Raw genomic sequence first — 16,863 nt, forward strand, 5'->3', positions numbered from 1 at the left:
GACATGTCATGCAAGTGCATTTGTGCATCCGATTAAGAGAAATCAATTTAACACACCAAGGTTTCTGTCAGAGAATGCCGCTTATGTGGGCATTTGTGCTTAAAGGTTTTTGAAGAGTCCGCATTTTCGTATGTGTGCACATTCACCAAGTGAACCCGCAGTATGCAACATGATCACACAAGAAGTTGGCATGCTGTTGCCGAAAGTCCCGGCACCCTAGGATCGGCAACTCACTGGCATGCGGCACTTCTTTGCGGCAATTTTTTTTTTGGTTTTAGTGTGTTTACCTTTCCTCGTGGTGCGACAGGGAGCACATTGCGACGGCAGCGTGAGAGGCCCACGTTCATATCTGCATTGATACTAGGAAGTAACCACGTTTGCATAATCAATGACGAGCATGATTCAGAGGTTGCACAGCATGTGGAGGCTCATGCTTCCCTCTGCGATTCACGCACAATTTACCACATGCTATATTGACAGCGAGAACCCCAAATCGTGACCACGAGGAGGTTACGCCATGTGACTCTACCAACCCCAGCAACCGAGCCAATTTGGTTGCTTAGGAGACCTGGCTGGAGTCACTCAGCATGCCCTAGATTTGAACTCGTGACTCCAGGGGTGGTAGTCAGCGTCAATTCTCGCTACCTAGGCCCCCTCTCGGGCAGTGTTTTAAATTTCACTCAGCATTAACCGATTTTTGCTATAACATACCAAGTTATATGTATTGTATATGGGGGATTGCGAGAATGCTGTTTTCACAGTGCATAAAAACGCAGACTCTACTTACGTGTCTTAAGCAGGTTTCTTGCAAAAAAAAACAGCTTTCTAGTGTCCATGTAAACAGGCTATAATTTTTCATCCATTCAATACATGTTGAAATCTTTAATCTACCCCTGCATGTCGTCATTAACAACAGATTTTTTTGTTGAACCCATGTGGTTCAAACGACAGATGTGCAAAATAGTTACTGCCATTTTGGGAAACAATTGTGACTACCTAGTTAATTTCTCCAATAATGCATAGTACTAGGGCTGGGTATTAATACAGATTTCCATATTTTTATCGTTTTCGATTCACCAGCTGTTCGATTCGATTCCTATTTCGATTTGATCCAATTTGGGATAAATTCATATGGGTATATTTCAGTTATAATGTTCCTTTTGCTCACATATGAAAGAAATTCTTTCCCAGCAAATGCTAGGTACATTACGAAAATATAAATTTTACAAAAATAATTATCATCATTTTGATTACATTTTGCTTGGCTTTTAAAAAATGAACAAATTTATATATTCAATCAATAAATAATACTGAACATTATATTTCATATATATTTTTTTATATGAGGCCAACACTCCTACAGTGGATTCCATGGTGGAGTTCCCCATTACACCTGCCACGGCCCACAAGCCAGCACCCACGCCTGCCATGGTCCGTTAGCCAAGCTAGGGCTTTTAGACTTATCCATCCCAGAGCTAGTGTTTGTAGCCTTGTCCGTCCCAGAGATAGCACTTGGAGCCTTGTCCGTCCCAGAGCTAGCGCTTGGAGACTCTACCACCCCAGCTTTCCCGCCCTCTGAGTCTCCGTCTCCTGAGACTCCTGCGGCTCTGCCGCTTTCCCTACTGCTGCTCTGCCTCCTAAGAAACTTGCAGCTCCTTCTGCTTCTCCTACTGCACCTCCACCCACTCCACCTCCTGAGACTCCTGCGGCTCCATCTTGTTCTCCTATTCTGGCCCGGCCCACTCCAACTCTTACAGTTCCATCCGCTCTGCCCCCTGCGGCTCCGCCCCCTTAGAATCCATCCCCTGAGCTTCTGCTGCTCTGCCTATTGAGCCTCCTGTGGTTCTGCCCCCTGAACATCCTGCTGTTCTGCCTCTTGAGCCTCCTGCAGCTCAGCCCCCTGACCCTCCACCTTCTGTGGTTCAGCCTCTTGAGTCTCCGTTTCTGGCAGCTCAGCCTCTTGAGCCTCTGTTCCCGGCAGCTCAGGATCTTAAGTCTCCATCCCCAGCAACTCCACCTTCGGAGTCTCTGCGTCCAGCGGCTCCTACTTCATCGCCTGGCTGTCCACCTGGCCCCTCTGCTCCACCCTGGTTTACTTGCCCTTCTTGTATCCTCTTCCCAAGCTACCAGATCCCATCCCGTGCCTCCAGAGCTCCCTGTAGAGGGGGCTACTGTCACACCCCATCTGTCTCCCAGTCCTCTACCATCACCCGCTCTCATTCACAACCATCATTGGCATCACCTGTCACCAATCACACACTATTCAAGGACTCTATTTATATGCACCACTTCCCTCCAGTCATGGTCTATTCACATCAATTGCAGCATTGACCTCAACATGCTCTTTTTCCCAAGATAAGTGCTGTGTATCATTATCTCTAATATTGTTATTATTGTGACTTCTTTACTTTTGTTTATTTATCAGTGGAGTTTTTAAGTTTATTATTGTTTATCTTCATCATAAAAGTACTGCATTTGGGTTAACCGACATCCTCTGTGTTCGTCTTCATCCTGCTCAGCGTGAAAGCATGATAATGAGACAGGACTCTAATGGCTTTATCTCATTTGTCCCATGCATGATTAGAATTAAATGTTTCTTTTTTGTTTTTGATGTGTAGAGAATAAAAAGGCACCTTGAAGTCTGGCAAACTAGCCGCAAACTTGCCACAAATCTGCCACTCCTTATTTTCAAGGCAAATGTTTGCCAGAAGTTTGCAGCTCTTCACCATTAGTGGTGAACCTGCAGCAAACATTTGGCAACAAGTTTGCTGCAAAGCTCATTTGCATGTGAAAATTCAGTGGCAAATTTGCCATGAATGCTCGATTTTTGTACGGGGGGTATTAAAAGAGACATTATTCAATAAAAAATGGGTCGTGTGGATTTTGTCTCTGGACACGCTATGGAACAAATTGCTCTCAACACACACTAAAAAATCTTGCTGCTGTATACTTGTATATACACTGTTGAGTGAAATATAAACATTTAGAGAATTGTGATTGTTCAAATGAAGATCGCAATGCATCGGAAACACTATATTTTTATCCACCCCTAAATAGTACTATGGTGGTTTAGCAGTGAGTTACAACATTGTACCTAAAACGCACCCCTGGTCAGGATACTCAAACAAACAGAGCAATATTTAGATTTTTTTGCACAAAGTCACATTGTTTACACTTATTTGGTAAATCAATCTTAAAGAATGGCTTTCTTATAATTGTCAATTTAATCTGGTATATAGGATAAAGTATTTAAACTAGAACTGTCAACCAATACAAAGTGTGGAATTATTATGGAAGTAATAACATTGCTTGCAAATTAATTAATTGCATATATCAGTACTTGATATATGGCACCCAAATAAAGATACTTAAACATAAATAAAACATTAAACATAATTGAAATAATTATAGGCTATATATAATAAATCCAAAATATAGACTGAAATATATTGTATTATTGTGGCAGACGAGTAAAACATTCAACATGATCACATGGGAAGTCTGCATGTTGTTCCTGAGCATTCTGGTACCCTAGGATCGGCCTCATTATGCTGACTCACTGACAAGCACTCACCGATTTCACTGTGGGATCAGTCTGAAGTTATGTCGATTTATTGTTTGTTTTATTTCCAAATCATTGTACATAAGCCTTCAGTTGACAACAATCCATTTGTCCTGTTCTCACAGGGTGTGTTCGGATGTTCTGTTTGTTTTTTTAATTATATTGTTGTCTATGATCATATGCATTAGATGGATGCTTTTAGATGGTTTTTCGCATCAAGAGCACCATGTTTTTAGAACACTGTTTCAAATTAAAAGTAGTTTTGAAAATTGCGACTTCGAGTTCCCAGTATTATGTTGTGCTTTGTATACCTGTCAAGAATGGGTCCTGTGTGACTGGTTCTCATTCTGTGGCTGTGTTGCATTTGTTGAGGAATGATGATTGCCCCCTGCTGACAACGCTCATAAAAACGCATGTACTGTAAGCTTACATTGCTGGTAGGAAAAATTTGTAATTTTATTAGGGAATTTAGTTATGGGTCAGGAGTCATGTTAATTGCATACATTTTACTGCATAAATCGACAGCCCTAATTGACACTTGCTAAGCCTTGCCTTAAAAGTGCTTCTGACCAATTCTGTCTTAGCAACTGTTGCCCTGCCGCCATTACTCTGAAACACGTTAGCTATTTTCCAATGACAGCCTATGGGAGTAATGTGTGCTTGAGTACGTTTAAGCGGGATTTTACCGGGTCATTTGTAATAGTGAATAGAGTTCCCTTAAGACATTGCGTATATACCACATATGGGAGTGCCTGCATACACAACCTATTTGAAACCTCTTTATAATAACGCCAATATTTTAATATTGGCTATGGTATTTGAGCCCTGCCTGTTTCATTGTGCGAGTGACAAACACGAGAGCTGCGTTTTCTGTCTGGGCCGTACCCATGCAGAGTCAGCTCTCATGGAGACAAACTGTCCTCACTGTGAGGACATGAGTCTCAAGTCGCTTCGCTCACAAATCGCCCTTGAAGATGTGTGCAGCCTCGTCTTGTTTAGTGGATCTGATGCTGGGGATGATGATGATGTCTCTCGCCGCATCAGGCATATGGTCAGTGGATGATGCTACCGCCCCTCCCCCTGGCAAAGGCGAGGAACCGTTTACGTACCACTGACAAAGGCGTCCTTACAAAGGCGGTTGAAAAACTCAACCTCGAGTGGTCTCGCCCAGAGGAACCTGGGCAGTCTCGTCTGGATGAGCGTCCCGCAGATCTGCCCCGTTTTTCCACAAAGTGCACAGTGAACAATCTAAGTACTGGCACGCACCCTTCTCAGCGTGCATGTGCAGTGACGCCGTTCTCCCGAACGTGGACCATGGGGAAAAGAACGGCTATGCCCAACTGCCCCCTGTGGAGGCGGCGGTAACGGCACATCTCTGTCCTACGTGTAACAGGGCGTGGACATCAAGCCCTGTACATCCTTCTAAGCCGTTTAGACAGACATCCACATTGGCGGAAAAAGCCCACTCAGCGTCAGGACAAGCTGAATCAGCACTCCACGCAATGGCAGTGCTCCAGGTATTACAAGCAAAGCTCCTCAGACAAATGGATGAGCAAGTCTTTGATATATATGTATATATATATATATATATACTTATGCCCTTCCCTTTAAGTACGGGCTCCTCATCATTTACACAACCGCCTGCATTCAGGCCGTTATAATTACCATAAAGTTACAAGCACTTTCATTATAAATAAACTCCCTTCCCGACTGGGTTCATAAGGAGTTAATTATACTATATGACTGTAGTTCATATATTCGTTATGAGCGCTCTCCTCCTGGCCATCATGAGAATCACTCACTTATGAGAATCACTCATAACACTGCGCCACTATGTTTCCTCTCTGGGAAGTTATGTCGTGTAGAGCGGCGTTCTGTTCCCCATATGCGTTAATACACAATGTCAAGTGAACTGAGTCATAAGGGAATGTTTGGGTTACGTACGTAACCTCGGTTCCCTGAGACGAAGGGAACGAGACACGAACAGGCTAAAAAAAAATCGTTTTTTTGAACATCGTCTCAGGGAACCGAGGTTACGTACGTAACCGAGACTTGACCCACAGTGTTTTATTTTTTCTTTTCTTTTTTTTAATCCATACATAAATCTGCAGAAGTGCATGTTATTGATTAAACCGTGTCAGCATTCATTCCCAAATGAACATATAACATTTGCAACAACACTTACATTTGCTCCAAGGTAAATTAAAGCTAATAACGGAACGTTAATTAATTACTGTATTGATTCAAGTCATAGTAAAACAGATAGTTAACAAACAATTCACAGTTAGTTAACATTAGTAAATGCATTCCTATTAATTTACTGTGCATTTTCACATAGAGAATCAATTTCATACAAAAATTTAGCTTTCAGAGGCTTTATATGGATTAGGATGCAAATAAGCTGCATTTCAAATCTGTTCTGAGACCAGTGTAGACAGACAACATACTGGAGCTTAAGTCATTCACTAAAAAGGGAGCAAGGGGACATCCTATGTCTTTCTATGCAATTGCATTCACTCCTAAAATCAGACCAAAATTTCAGTTTCAGGCTGCAGATGATGTTTGGACCACTCAACATATTTGGCAGAAATGGGACAGTGATAATCACAGCATATATTCAGAATTTTATAATGTATCATTTTATTTTAACATGGTTGGCAGTGATTGGATGATGCAGGTCATTACTTTGAATAAGAATGATTTATTCAGCTTTACAGAAAATTTGCTGTAATGTCTATAACATCTCAAAATCATGAATAACCAACACTCCTGGACACATAATAAACAATTTGATGTTCATTGGGTACTACTAGTTACAAATAAAAAAGCGGAAATGGAAAATGCACACAGAAGTCACACGGGGGTCTCAGGAGGTTAAAAATTTTTACACATTTCCAGTGGCATCGTGGGAGGCTTAAGCCCCTGATCTATTCTGCCAAGCCCCTGATATTTTATAGGTCCCCCTGGACTGATGGCAAACACCCAGTGGGGAACAACCCACCCACACTTTTTTTGTGTGTGTGTGTTTGTTTTCACGTTTTTAATGTTTTAATGTAAAATAAAACATTATAAGCTATCTTCCACTCATAAAATTGTTGATTTCGCTTTGATTCACACTTGGACCTGGAAGAGTAGTAGAGTAGCAGAGTAGCAGATAAGAAAAGAAATATATGTAAATATACAGTATATTAAGGGGGTATTTACCAGACCAAATATAAAACTAATTTCCAGATGCATCTTCTGAATTCTGATTATTCTGGGAAAGACAAAATGGCCCTGAATTACTGCTTTTAGAGGGCTGTTTGTTTTTACGTCTGGTTCCTTAGCAACCGCTATACCCCTGGTTGAGAATGGACCACCTTGAAAGAGCCACCAGATTTTTTCAGCCTGAGGACGAGGAAGCTTTTCTTTTAAGAATTTCTCAAAAGCGGGTCATGTTTTCTCTCTCAACATCAGAACAGTCTTTGGCCAGTGAGCCTTGCACCTTTCAATTTCATTTTCAACATTTCTTACTGGATAAAACTTTGACGGTGTGTGAAAAAAGAGATGTGATTTATGTAAAATTGTGTTAGAAACTCTAGAACTAATCCTCCAATTCATGAAAAGATTATCTGCAGCTAGTTTAAATTTCCCAAGACTCTCTAACATTAAGTAAGGATTGACTGGCTACTGTAATGATTAGTAGTCGTATTGTGATTCCATTGGTAATTTTGTATTGCTGTGGGGCTGATGGCAATCCCTCTCATTTTGGTAATGGAAGAAATCTTATTAATCAAACCAATCCAATTTTCAAGGCTCACTGACAGGCTGAACTTTTAGCAGACATTTACAGAGCTATGGCAAATATTTCTGGCTTTTTCCTACATTCTACACTCAGGGGAGTTGTGTCTACTGGTCAGGCTCCACACAGAAAACATGAAACCTTGATTTACCACCACATTGAAAAATGTTCCAAACACTTCCAGAAATAAAACAGGCAACAACCGGGGTGGGTGTTCATAGCAAAACCATAAACTGTGATAAATGGCCACATGAGTGGCTGCTGTACTGACAAATCAATTGTACTGAACCACTCTCAAACCAGGCTGTAAATGGCTAACTGCATAATGTGTTCTCTGATATTCACCAAATTTGAGAGGCATGACAAGGCAACAGGGACCATTGCAACCTCTTATACAAACTAACCCAACAAGTGGCATACATTTAAAATATGGGGTAGTGCATGTCACATCATCAGGTATTAGACACATTTTGGCACTCCTCACTTACATCACTTACATTACAGTTGCTTAGTACTGACTGACCTTACTATTCCTAGCAACAGAGCCAACTCTGGTTTATCAGAGTTACATGAGTCCTTAAACGTAAGCAATTTAGAGGTCTGGAGTCTGGATCAATGTTTTAAAGTGATCGCTGACCCAAAAATGAAACATAATAATTTACTCACCCTCAAGGTTTTTCAATCATTGCAAGGAAATAAAATGATTAGATGAAATTCATTGATGACTAAAGATGACATTCTGCCTAACATATCCTTTTGTTTTCCATATGAATAAGAAAAGTTTGGAGCAACACGAGATGATTCAGTAATGACAGAATTTTCTATTTTGGGGTGAACTGTTCCAATAACTTGTCATGCATTGCCCTAATGACTCATAATTGCATTGCTCATAGCACTAAAGAAAATAGTGCAAAGTCAGATGAATACTTCACTCATTGTTTAAAGCAGGTAATGTGGAGAGAACTGCAGCTTTTAGTCAGACTTCTATTCTCATTTGTAGGCCGTGTGGTCTTAAGTCTGTCAGCATGTTTGTAGCCAGGACAAACAGCACTGTAATTTAACATTTCGAGCAAAGGCCTTTTATTTGCTCATTGTGTTGGCTTCCGCAATCACTGCGTGTATCTCTGTTTCACACTTTTAAATGTAGTTTTCCCAAAAACTGGTTCATCATCATGAAGTTCCAGCATCCGTTTCAACGAAACATTGACAGTCTATGAGATATTTCAATTTGGAAAATACCAGTTAATGGTTTCATCTTAATATTGTGCATTCTGTACATTTTGGACAGATTTCTATTTATAATAATATCAAATCGTAGCCATTGAAGGTTTTTTTTATTTATTTGTTTTATCATACAGATATGTCCGATGTGGAACAGTTTGCATCTGCATTCTCAATCACTCATGACGAAGAAAATTGAAGTTGTTTGTTGGTTGCTCTGTGAATATTTCCTTAATGCACGAGTTTGTAACAAACACTGAATGACCATTCTGAGATAATAGAATTGCTTACATGGGGACTGAAGATCAGAGCATTCCAAACAAGTGCAAAATGACATGGACAAATACAGATTCAACTACTTATAGTAAGTAAAAATAAAGTACTGTAAATATAAAGCAGAACAGTGATATAAATATCTGAACATACAGACCATAACAGTTTCATATTTTTGGCCATTTGAGCAGGATTTTCATTTTGATAGTTTCTAGATCAGCTCAGCGTACACTCAGTGTACGAATAAAAAAACACTTGAGGCAACAAAACTGCTCACTTGAGAAATTATTACATTTTGCATGTTATCAATGGTATTAATCAGTTTTAGCACAAGAAATCAGATACAATAATTTGATTATTGGATTAGAAGTTCCATTGTTTCTTTTCATCTGGTCGAGTGAAGTGTCTTTTCAAGAGTGAACTTACACTCAATACTCAAAACGTGACTGTATATGTATTGGAGTAATTTATATATATATATAAACAGTACTGTGCAAAAGTCTTAGGCACATAAGATGTTTCACAAAAGCATTTGTCTTAAGATGGTGATTTATATCTTCAGCTTTAGTGTGTCAATACCAAATCTCAATGTTCACCCCCCAAACATTCCTTTTGCAAATAGAAATGATTAGAATAGAAGAACAGGGAGCCCTGCAACAGATGTCATGGCCCCCACGATGCCCCCCACTGAATATTGTGTCAGTCTGAGATTACATAAAGAGACAGAAGCAATTGAGACAGCCTAAATAGATTGAAGAACTGTGGCGGATTCTCCAAGAAGCTTGGAACATCCTATCTGCCAACAACTAAGAAAAACTGTGTCCAGGTGTACCTAGGAGAATTGGTGCTGTTTTAAAGGCTAAGGTGGCCACACCAAATATCGATTTAGCTTTTTATTGTTTACTGGACTTTGTATGATGTTAATTGATAAATGAAAACTATTTATGGCATTATTTTTGAAGTCATCCTCTGTATGCAACATTTTTCACAAGTGCCTAAAACTTTTACACAGTACTGTAAATATATATATATATATACAGTATATATACAGGGTTGTGAGGGTTACTTTTGAAATGTATTCCACTACAGATTACATGCTGTGAAATGAAATTTGTAACTTACTACATTAGATTACTCAAGGTCAGTAACATATTCTAAATACTTTGGATTACTTCTTCAGCACTGGTCGATTTTTTCACTTGTTTTGACTATAAAAACTCACAGTAAGACAAAATACACATGTTAAAAATACATTCTCTGAAAACCCTAAATATCTTATGCAATCTAATTGATCATGTTCAAGATTTTTAGATATTTTTACAGGAAAACATTTTAAAATTATTATCAAGAATATGATTTTTGCCCTAAAATCAAAGATCTTACTGGAATTGTTTTTTTTTTTTTTATGTAATCCTTTAATTAAATTTAAGGATTACAAAAAAAAAAAATGAAATGGCTAAAAATAGCATTTTAGCTTAGCGTAAAGCTGACAACAAGGTTTATTTCTATTTCTTCTGCTCCAAACTTACTTTAAACGTACTTCTCTGTCTGCTCGTATGAATGTAACACATCATAAGAAAGTGTTTCACCGCTGTTCAAATGCACTTTGGATCGCATCATTTATAAGTATAAATGTTTTCCATCTGAAAGCACTAAATAATAAATTAAACAAATGACAATAAAATGCAAAGTAATCTCTTCAGTAATCAAAATATGTTTTGAAAGTAACTGTATTCTAATTACCAATGATTTAAATTGTAACTGTAGTGGAATACAGTTACTTAGATTACTTAAATATAATTAGACCTACATAACTAACTACAGTAAGTCTAGGAGCCAACAAGTCAATGCAATACATTGGTCAAAAGCAGGTAGACTAGTCCTATAGTGTATTCACGACTGAACTCGGTGACATCCAGCACGACCATAATCTGGTGTGGGTTCCTCTCCAAATAAAACCTATTTCTTCTCATCATTAGAGGTGAAGTGCTTTTTTCAAATAGCACTCATGTGTATAAACTACCCGATGTTTAATCCGACAAAATATCGCTATACGTGATATGATGACGTTCACTTTTTACAGATCATGTTCAGACCAGCCCAAAACATCATGAGTTCTGACATGCATTCGTCAATCATTATGTCCAACCCATCGACTCAAACCGCAAATTCATCGTTTTAACACAAAAGCCATAAAAACCATATCGATATGCATATGTATATACATCATGTCCATACCCCAATACTTCAGATGTGACTTCGGCTCATTTCCAAAATTCTTCAAGCGTCTTATCGTGCCACTTATTTCCATCAATGTTCTGAGTAGAAGCGCGTCCTGCAGAACTCCTATGATCTCTCACTCCTGCTCGGTGTTCTTCATCCTTCACCTCATTCGGCTTTTCCTCCGTTCGTTCGGGATATTTCAGTGAGATCATGCAGTAAGAGGGGAATGAGTTGCGCACGCGGTGACGTCAGATTTCCTTAAAACTACCGATCATTTCCTCAAAGAGGCATTATCCACTTACGATGTTGCATAGTAAAATAACCAAATTGAAGAACTGGGAGGGTGGAGCCTTACAATCAAAGGATGTTGGCCATTGTCACATTTAAGATTTGTTATCCAGCAAGCCAAATACTGTAATTTTCCAGGTCTTTTTGCTCAATCACAGCATCTGTATTCAAAGCAGCATTAGGTTACTGTTGTTGAATAAGTGTAATTAAGCATTTATAACATGTGAGGTAAAATGTCCCACTATTTGGCAAGTATTGCATTGCAATCAACCTTTAAATGCATGTTGTTATAACTGTATATAAATTATTTATAATGCAAATGAGTTCTTTGTCATTATTGTAAAGTTATTAATCTCTTTTTAACTCTTAACCAAGGGGACATTTATGTGAAGCGTGTGTGTGTGTCCGTTAATAAATTGTTTATTTATTGTTAGTAAATAAATGAACTAGTGAGTTTGAAAAGTTAGCTTGAAGAAAGTGTCATTTAAACATCCACAGGACCAAAAAAGTCCATAGCTGAAGAGCATATACTGTATCTAAACATCATTTTTGGAAGTAGTAAATATGAATTTGGAGATATCAGCCTGGCAAAAAAAAAAAAAGCATACAATACCGTACCATATATATCAGCCAACATCCTTTTAAATATCCCGGCATAAGACAGCATCAATGCATCTTCCTGGTACCTATACAAAATATCAATGTAGCAAGTTGCAATTATGGCAATGACAATATACACACACATATATATATATACACTCACCTAAAGGATTATTAGGAACACCATACTAATACTGTGTTTGACCCCCTTTCGCCTTCAGAACCGCCTTAATTCTACGTGGCATTGATTCAACAAGGTGCTGAAAGCATTCTTTAGAAATGTTGGCCCATATTGTTAGGATAGCATCTTGCAGTTGATGGAGATTTGTGGGATGCACATCCAGGGCACGAAGCTCCCGTTCCACCACATCCCAAAGATGCTCTATTGGGTTGAGATCTGGTGACTGTGGGGGCCATTTTAGTACAGTGAACTCATTGTCATGTTCAAGAAACCAATTTGAAATGATTCGAGCTTTGTGACATGGTGCATTATCCTGCTGGAAGTAGCCATCAGAGGATGGGTACATGGTGGCCATAAAGGGATGGACATGGTCAGAAACAATGCTCAGGTAGGCCGTGGCATTTAAACGATGCCCAATTGGCACTAAGGGGCCTAAAGTGTGCCAAGAAAACATCCCCCACACCATTACACCATGACCAGCAGCCTGCACAGTGGTAACAAGGCATGATGGATCCATGTTCTCATTCTGTTTACGCCAAATTCTGACTCTACCATCTGAATGTCTCAACAGAAATCGAGACTCATCAGACCAGGCAACATTTTTCCAGTCTTCAACTGTCCAATTTTGGTGAGCTCTTGCAAATTGTAGCCTCTTTTTCCTATTTGTAGTGGAGATGAGTGGTACCCGGTGGGGTCTTCTGCTGTTGTAGCCCATCCGCCTCAAGGTTGTGCGTGTTGTGGCTTCACAAATGCTTTGCTGCATACCTCGGTTGTAACGAGTGGTTATTTCAGGCAAAGTTGCTCTTCTATCAGCTTGAATCAGTCGGCCCATTCTCCTCTGACCTCTAGCATCAACAAGGCATTTTCAGCCCACAGGACTGCCGCATACTGGATGTTTTTCCTTTTCACACCATTCTTTGTATACCCTAGAAATGGTTGTGCGTGAAAATCCCAGTAACTGAGCAGATTGTGAAATACTCAGACCGGCCCGTCTGGCACCAACAACCATGCCACGCTCAAAATTGCTTACATCACCTTTCTTTCCCATTCTGACATTCAGTTTGGAGTTCAGGAGATTGTCTTGACCAGGACCACACCCCTAAATGCATTGAAGCAACTGCCATGTGATTGGTTGATTAGATAATTGCATTAATGAGAAATTGAACAGGTGTTCCTAATAATCCTTTAGGTGAGTGTATATATATACAGTATATAATATATATATACAGTATATAATAACTATTTATGGCATGAAGACATCCTCACAATGCAACATTTTTCAAAAGTGCCTAAAAGTTTTCACAGTACTGTGTGTATACTGTATATATAGCCTATAAACGTTGGTTCTATGTGTCAAAATAAAACACATTGCCATTAAAATAGTGTACTTGAGAAAGAATGAGTTTCTGTCATTTCAAAATTCTGTTAATTACTTACAAAGCTTTGAATGGTCTAGCTCCAAAGTACTTAAATTACCTTCTATCACGCTACAATCCATCACACTCACTACGATCACAAAACTCCAGCCTGTTAACAATACAGAGAATATCAAAATCCAAAAAAAGGAGGGAGATCATTTTCATATTTGTCTCCTAAACTACGGAATAGTCTCCCTAGCAGTGTTCGGAACTCAGACACACTCTCAGTTAAAGTCTAGACCAAAGACTTATTTATTCAGCCAGACATACACCTAATTTATCCCTCAATTCATAGTTATGCTGCTTTAGTTAGGTCTGCCGGAACCAGAAACACTTCTCTTATTCTTTAACCCTGCTTGAAAGTGAATGGCATCTACACTTATTTTATTCTATTTCTTCCCTGTCTAAACCAGAGCCTGCTAGATCCATCTCCGGTCCAGCCTGATGTCCGACTCCCACTGTGTCGCTGAGTGATGATGACCAACTGCAGCATGTGCCAGACAGACTTCACAGAAGATGAATTGATTCAAACACAAAGACATGGGATTCTTCATGAGCCAATGTCTGAAGCATGGGCTCAGGTTGGAGTTCACTTAAATTACATGCCATAAGCTTCCAGCCGGACTGCGATGCTCCTCACTGAATGATACGTATATCAATTTGGTCAAATTAGGGATAACACTCTCTGAAAAAAAAAAGAACTACACAGAAAATTAATTCATCACTAACAAAAGCATTCATTGGCCAAAATCAAAGGGCAATGCATCTACATGTATTTCCTCAGATAACTCGGGATGAATTCAAGGATTTTAACACTAAAACTTATTACTAAATCATTCTGTTTAACCATTGAGCCACAACACTTACTTAGTGTACTCATTTTAACCACTAATAGTTCTAAACATAAATACATAATAGGCATTATATTTATTAATTTTCTGTTATAGCATCATTTTATGTACAGCTCCTTTGAAACAATGACTTTTGTGAAAAGCGCTATACAAATCAAATTGACTTGACTTTCTATCTTTAAGCAGAAATGAGCTGTTTACCTTCTGAGGACCCTGTGTGAAGAAACAATCAGCACCTGCGGCTATAGTCTCTGTTCTTTAAATGGTTTCTACGTAACATTCAATTCATGGACAAAACATTTATTTAGTTAAAGAACAGCAGAGTGTGAAAACAAGTTATATGATCACCTGGAGATCAAATTAGTGTCTATTCCACTTGCTAAACTTTGATGTCTCAGCTATTTCACATTTGCTCTGGGCAATTCAGAATTATGATTCCTTCTTGGTACTGTGGATAACAGGCATTCATTTGAATTTCCAGATAAGTAAAACACTAGCTTAAAGGGATAGTTCACCCAAAAATGAAAATCCTCTCATCATTTAGTCACCCGCATGCCATCACAGATGTGTATTGCTTTCTTTCTTCTGCAGAACAGTTGAATATCTTCAGTAGAATATTTCAGCTCTGTAGGCCCACACAGTGCAAGTGAATAGTGATCAGACCTTTGTAGCTCCAAAAAGCACATAAAGGCAGCATAAAAGACTCCAGTGGTTTAATCCATATCTTCAGAAGCAATGTGATTGTATGTTGAGTGCAAGTTCTTTTTTCACTATAAATCTCCACTTTCACATTCTTCTTCTTTTTTTTTTGGCAATTCACATTCTTCGTTAATATTGCTTCATTGCAATAGTCTTCATTGCCATCTAATACGCTTCATAATGCGCCACACATTCTCAATTGGAGACAGGTCAGGACTGTAGGCAGGCCAATCTAGCAACCACACTCTCTGCTTACACCGCCATGCACTTGTAATTCAGGCAGAATGTGATTTGAAGTTGTCCTGCTAGAAACTGCAAGGACGTCCCTGGAAAAACGGTGCTGGATGGCAGCATATGTTGCTCCACAATGTGTTGTTGTTCTGTCTGCATACATGGTGTTTTCACAGATGTGCAAGTTACCCATGCCATGGGCACTGACACACCCCCGGCCCATGCAGGCACTGACTTTCGGACCTGACGCTGATAACAGCTTGGTTGGTCCTTTTCCTATTTGGCCCGTAGAACACGACAGCTGTGTTCTGAATTGTTTGAAACTATTTGAAATGTGGACTCTCCGGACCAAAACACACGGTTCCACCGTTCTACTTTACATCTAAGATGAGATCGAGCCCAGAGAAGTCGGCAGTGCTTTCAGTGTTGATTTATGGCTTCTACTTTACATAGTAAAGTCTTAACTTGCATCTGTGGAGAGGCGAATGGCGAATGGTGTTGACTGCACCTGGAATTCTATGCTTTTTTGAGAGCAGCTATCAATTTAATTCTAGCATTGCTTGGTGTACAACATTTTTTCTTATATTTGTAATCATTGGTTTGATTTTCTTTTTCTTTAAGATTAGTACATAAAACATTAGGACAAAAAGACTAGACACTGACAGTGCTGAGATAAAAACCAACAGTGTCATCTAGTGAGAGAAGTACCTCATTACAACAATCAGGCTAAATTGTTTATTTGTAAAATAACTAAGTATTTCATACATGGGGGAAACAATATACTAAAGATATATGTGATATCAGCCTCTGTGTCCAGCCTGACAACATGGACCACCCATTACACAACACGCCCAATCAAAGTAACGCCCCCAAATCCTGCACCATCGCTGCATGATTCATGTTGTTTTAACTGTAAATATATGGTCCTTTTGTCATCACTTTCAAGAAACACTTGACCACTTATTTTGGAATTGTGTTTATTGCAAAGTGTTTTGGATTGACTTTTCAATTAAAACATTTTATCCCCAAACTTCTGCATTAGCCAGATTTTTTTTTTTTTTTTTTTGGTGATTCCTTGAAATTTGACTCTTCTCATGTAAATTTTACAATTATTTTATTAGTACTCCTTGCAAAATGTTACATTTATTAATTTTCAACAAACATTTTGATCTATATATGAATTATTTAAAGAATTGTAAGATTTTTTCATGGTGTACCACTTATAAGTTAATATAATATGCTTCAGTTCATTTCAGAATGTCATTTACTGTAAACCTTGTATTTCATTTTGTTGATTGTATTTACTCTTGTAAATGTTTTGTTATGTCTTGCAAAATCAAATAAAGAAATAACTAAATATAACAAAAATCTTTTCAATTACATGTAACATTAAATATTATTAAACTGAAGATATAAATGGTTGAAATAAAAAATTCACAGATTACTCTGTTCTGTTTTCTCCAGTTAGCTCACAAGATAACCAGTTAGCTTATTAGCTTAGCAAACGGCTAGCTTCTCCTCCTCTTTATATTCAT

The 16,863-nt window shown here is 38.7% G+C and overlaps 1 protein-coding gene across 2 annotated transcripts in view; it reads right to left on the reverse strand.

The window, feature by feature from the left end:
• The window catches only part of LOC127624135 (RAC-alpha serine/threonine-protein kinase-like), a 38,236-nt gene extending 26,886 nt beyond the window's left edge, over positions 1 to 11,350 (reverse strand). Inside the window, exon 1 of one of the 2 annotated variants that reach the window (XM_052098818.1) lies at positions 11,076 to 11,350. The gene's annotated coding sequence lies outside the window, so the exon portion shown is untranslated. The remainder of the gene's footprint in view (positions 1 to 11,075) is intronic. The other variant, XM_052098815.1, reaches the window with a different exon arrangement.
• Positions 11,351 to 16,863: the final 5,513 nt, after the last annotated feature.

The sequence above is a fragment of the Xyrauchen texanus genome, chromosome 30 (assembly GCF_025860055.1).
Source record: "Xyrauchen texanus isolate HMW12.3.18 chromosome 30, RBS_HiC_50CHRs, whole genome shotgun sequence".
Taxonomy (NCBI): Eukaryota; Metazoa; Chordata; class Actinopteri; order Cypriniformes; family Catostomidae; genus Xyrauchen; species Xyrauchen texanus.